This window comes from Ischnura elegans, chromosome 6 (genome assembly GCF_921293095.1).
Source record: "Ischnura elegans chromosome 6, ioIscEleg1.1, whole genome shotgun sequence".
Classification (NCBI taxonomy): domain Eukaryota; kingdom Metazoa; phylum Arthropoda; class Insecta; order Odonata; family Coenagrionidae; genus Ischnura; species Ischnura elegans.
The window spans coordinates 66,183,788-66,189,787 of NC_060251.1; positions in this window are offsets into that span (position 1 = coordinate 66,183,788).

The window sequence follows — 6,000 nt, forward strand, 5'->3', positions numbered from 1 at the left end:
AAACTTTTTGCGAATCCATAGTAAACTGAGCAGTAGTAGTGACTACAAATGTTAATGAAATACTTATGCATTTCCAGAAAAGGTATTTTCATATTTGGCGATGGATTACGGAAAAAATGAAGAAAAAACACTACGCACAATTTCACTCTTTCTATATCTGTCACATATCTAACATTTGCCTAAAATATGAAACACATGAAGTAGAAGTTAATACTTTGATAATGGAAAGAATCTTTATGGTTATAGAATATTGATTTGTTTCGGTTGTTAAATAAAGTTATCTCTGCAGTTTGATGTTTAATTAGTACAATTTTCGCTGAGCGAGGACTAGTTTTATGAATTATAGTGACTCCCTAATTAGGATAAAACCGCCAGCTAGTCAATTTTTCTTGCTCTGTAGCTTGTGTTCTCAACGATAGTGAATGAATGTGCATTGTACTTTGAAAGCAAATATCATTTAAGATGATGTACTTGACCCTTACCAGGACTAAAATGAGCGTTTTCGATAGATCACTGAAAACTATCATCAGCCGAGGTGTCTTTTTCGATTTTTTAGATTTCGTTGTGCCTATAATTTTTTCCCTAGAACTCATTATGTTGACTTTCGCCAGTCTCGGCCATTCTAAGATGAGTGACCACTGAAAGCTTTCACCCGTGTGATGTTCATGAGAATGGAGGGACTTGAATAACTCATTTTGCGAGCGGCGCTTTTGAGCGAATGAGTCGAATACGAAATGTTTGTCTCCGGATACAGAGTCCTCATCACGTGAATGAGCGAGGAGACGCCGTCCGTCTCCAGCGATAATTAATTAGCGTCGTCCCTCCACTTCCGTCTCGGGAGCTAATCTTCGTTTGCACTGCGGGAGGAGGGCCGGCGCAGAATCCTAATGGACGCGCAGGGCGCACGGCATTTGTTTGCTCTTTGCGGGCGCCACCGCCGGTGGGGGGAGCGCGCGCGCTCGCTAAAAGCATCCCGCCACGGATCACCCTAAGGGCGTGCCCATAGACGGCCACGCCACGCTTTGGGCGCACGCCGCGCTACTCGAGGAGTTGAGAGGATGAGGCGAGGAAGCGGTGCGAGGCGGTGGAAATATAATCTTGAGCGGACTGGCGGAGGAAATCTAATCTTGGAGAGGAATAGACTCCTAGAACATTGCCGGCGATTGCAGGTGTTTTTTATCCCCTGGAAAGTTAAGTCTGGGGATATCTCCAAATTCATCTTAACTGCCCGCCACAGAGTATCACTATTCCTTTTAGCGCTTGCTTTTCCTAACGTATTTTCATAAAAAATGGCACTCAGTCAGTGATTTAACCCTTAAGTTTGTTGCCATGGCGAGAGTCGGGATTATTATCCCAGCCTTTGCCACAGATAAGATTAGCTGATAGGAGATTTGAGTGGAGAGCTGAGCAAAACCATTCTTAGGATTGTTGACCAGTGATGATGATGGCGATGTTGTCGCAGATGAATGATGCTAATTGTTTTTTTTTATAAAACATGATCACTAATTAAGTGATTGAACTCGCACGGTAGCTGAGATAGGTGAGGTTTAAAGCTCACCACGGACTAAGCCAATGGGAAGGCGTGTGGTACCACACATTCATAGAATGAGGGAGCAGTTTCTTTCCCTGAGTTTTCTCGTACCTACTGTAAGGATTTTTGTTTGCGGGGAAATCCGAAAGCCTCACCTTTTGATCAAAAGTGCAACAGTCCTCTGCTCTTCGAATTTTACTGTGATTTGTTGTAAAACATAATGTAAATAGATTTAATGTTCATGGTATATATTTTTGGAGACCACAGATCAAATAACGTTGTTAACAGCTTCTTGTTTAAGAAGTTGATCTAAAACATGAGGTCATTAAGACTTCAACTATTTGGGCAATACCCACGGCAGAGGAAATCATGCTCTGGAGAGAGAATACATGTATCGGAGAGAAAAAAGTGCGGGAATATTATTTGTTTCTCTGCAGAAAAGTATGCATGGTAGTGTATGTGACGGAATATTGCTGCCTACGTAAGCCATTTATTCGCTTCATGAAAGAAATACAGATTACGTGAAACAGAAATTAAAAAATCCGTATAAATAATTTTACTGTAACCTATTGGTTGTAATACATAAGCTTCACCTTGACCTGCCGTATGTGTATTTGAATATCAAGAAAGTTTATTCTAAAATAAAACATTCTTATGACGGAGTTATAAAATACAAGTATAAGTAAATAAAATCGTGGATCATCGATTAAATAACAGGTTTATCTGAAAAGACTAAAATACCGCAAATTCTTTGGGTTTCAAGAACTAAATCATTACTACCCTGGCTCAGTATTAAAATTTAGGATAAAAGGGTATCTTATCCTTTGTTATGACCTAAATTTCGTAGAATTATAAATAAATATAATTTATAAAAATATAAATTTAGCCTAAAATTTAGAAAGATAACAAAAGTGAGAATAAATAATACTATTCAATAATAATCTTTTGAGTCAATTGTATAACGTGAATGCTGGCGCAAATTTAACCGAAACTATATAATTAACTGTATCTAAGCTAACTTAACAAACAATATTTAATACAGCAAAATTAACCTGTTTGGAAACAAAAATGGTATATAAAAATTGTATATTTCATTTTTCTACATTATTTCTGATCCCGAGTCCCCTAGACTTCGGCCCAATTTAAAAAACTGGGCCGAATGATTCTGAACTCAGCGTCCATCCGCCACGGTAAATGTGCAGGACTTCTCCAGAAGCACATTTCAAACGCCTTCAGTCTTCTCTCTTTCTCCATCCCAAGTATGCTTGTTTCTGCACCGATAGCTCTACACTCTGGGACAGAAACGAGTAATATTTTTGAAAAAAGACCGGTCGAGCGTGAGTGACGTTACCTCTTAAACGCAGGTTCCCAAACGTTTTTGGGTGCTTCGAACCCTTGCCCATTTCCACATTTCATCTCCTCTTTTCTGTGCCTTCAGAAGACGTAAGCACTATTCCCATAGTATTATTGTATGTATAATCGGAAAATTAATTCAGCCAAGGGAAGTACGTTTCTACGAGGATATTGTTAAATTATAACTCTCGAAGCAAATCTTTCCTCAATCTAAATCCTGAATTCTTTCCGTTCGATTTTAGCCTTATTTTAATTGTAACCTCTTACTCAGGCTACCATTTCTTTCATATTATTGAGTGAATAATGATTAGAGTAGAAATTATGACTAGGAGAAGATAGAAGGAAATAGAGTAGAGGAAATAAGTACTTCCTAGAAGTGGAAAATGAATTCAGTTAGAAATAAAGAGCTCGTCATAATAGTGTTATTTAATTAATTTGGTGATTAGCTTTTATCTTTTCGTTTAGTAGCGTTAGTGATATTGATGCACGCAGTTGAAAGCATTGAACTCTGCTGTAGGCTCTGATTCTACATTCCTCTCGGGGCCGCTCGTGCCACGAGATGGGAGGAATATGAGGAATCCAGCCGCTGTTTGTGAATGCAGGGCTCTTGGGTCACGCGCTACCTTTCATCTCGTGGAATTGGTGGCGATAAGGACCACTTGGTGCCTTTAGGCATGAGATTGCCGCCGGGAAGCACGCTCTTCTTCACCTTTGACCCATCTCGTATGCAGCTTCCGATGATTTACATCACTGTTGCCACGCCGGCCTCGATGGATTATGGAAATTAAAACAACACTTGACCTGACAAAATATATTTAAATGAATTTAACGGCGGCCGTATCATTTTTGAAATTCTTTGAATTTATTCGACGGGATTCGTAAGAGCTGTTTTAGACTATTGCGTGGAGAAACCTGAGAAGTTTCTCTAGCCGCTAGGAGTTTTGCAAGGCGACGAACATCATCAGACAACACGAGAATCAGGGGAACAGTTGTTCCAGCTCTAGAGTTTGTAGTCGTTTGTTGCTGAATCTCGGAGTATGCATCATGTGCAAGAGTAATTTTCGAACGGTGCTCATGATATCAACATGGAAATGTCAAAAATGCGAAATCACGGGCTAAATCTGCATAGACAACTACGACAATAGCGTTTGTTTTTATATATTTTATTTCCATTAATGCCCACGAAGAAAGTTTTGAACAATTAGTATTCTGTGTAAATCTATTCGTAAGTATATTATTAGCTATTTACTTATGCCACTTCCCAGAAATTTACTGAAGTGGGGGTTTTGCTCTTGGTGGGACGCATCCACTTTGAGCTCACCTTTTCACTTGAGTTTGTATGATATTTAGCAAAAAAATAATTAACCACAGGATCATAACTAGTGCGATGAAAAGACTTCGTGTGATGCAAAACATTAACTCGTAAATGAGCTTTGAGAGCGAAAAAGTTGTTATAGCAACAGATTTTGCTATAGTTTGTTGCTAAAAATATTGTACTAGTATAATCCCTCGAGCAATACTTGCCTCTTTCTAAATTCTGAATCCTTTCGACTCCATTTCAGCCATATTTTATTTATAACCTAATGCTTAAGCTACGATTTCTTTCATATGATCGATTGAAAAATCTTTCAAGTAGAAAATATGCCTTCGACAAGATGGAGACGAAGCGGAAAAAAGAATAAACTAGATACGGAAAATAAAGGCCGATAGAAATACAGATTTCGTGATAATTATGTTATTTAATCAATTCTGGGGTAAGAGTTTATAATTTCTTTTATTACCATAAGTAAAATTGACTTACTCAGTTTGAAGCAATGATCAAGAATTTACTTTGAAAAATGTATCATGAAGTATTAACGAAAATCAATTTTCAATAAAGGTTACCTGGGAAAGGTAATATCTCGTGAGTAGTTCCAGATATTGGACTTGTTTGACGCATGTAAAAACGCGCACGTTGTTTTCTTTTCCTACATAAAATTAATTTTGATACATGAAAATGCACGTTTGGAATATGACATTGCATTTGAATAGACATGAAGGGGACTGACGGAATAACAGCATGGTTTAATGACGTTTTACCTGCTCCAACTGTCTTTTCCCTTTGTATAAAGAATTTTACTCCATAAACTCATGGCAGTAATAGCTTTTTGGGAATGTAAATAGTGATATTTCCCGAATATGACTTTTATCAAATGGATAAATTAACTACTCATTAATAATACCATCAATATAAAGCTTTTTTCAGAGTTCAATGACCTATAGCTATGTCAGAATTCGTAAAAAAATCCTATTGTCCGTGGGAAATGATTGCTTTGGTTAACAAATTGTTAGAGGAAACATTTAATTTTCTATCTATTTTTTTGACTCAGCGAGACAGGCAATTATTAGCTTTTATAGCTTCTTTACACAGACTGATGACAAAAAAGAATTTTCACTTGATACTATATAACAACCAGTTCGACTTTTTATGTAGATACCGGAAATAGAGGATTATATTTAAAGGAATTAAATCTATGATGCACTCCAGGAATGGCCAGCGAACTACAACTCATTTTACGAACATTTTTCAAAGATGTCACATTAATTAATTTTTTTCTAATTGGCAAACTTGAATGAATATTTTTTTTCTCAACTGGCGGTTAATGGTGATGAAATTAAGCTAACTTTGGTTAAAATTCTGTTGTTATCCTCTCTTTCGTTTTAATGCCATGTTTTCTGTTGCCAGGGAGGTAAATTTTCTTAGGAAATGATTCGCCAACTAGCTAAGTAGATATACTAGTAATGTTACTATTGCCTCTCCAGGTGGTTAGGGGAGGCGGCTGAAAGGTCAGGTGATTTTTGTCTTAGCGAAGGAACAGTAGACTTCATCAATAACCAATAGGACTTTATGACCAAGGCGCCAAGGAACCAAGCCTTATTGTCCCATCTATTATGCCCAATTTGGCGGTAGTCGAGCATAAAAAATAATTAGAAAATATATAATTGTGTTCTTTTTTTCTGCATACTTCATCATTAACCATTTGATGGAAGTTGATTGATATGGAAAGCTATTTGTCATCTTAGTCAATACACTCATTCATATCAGGCTTCTCTTCATGGTGGTTATCAACATTTAC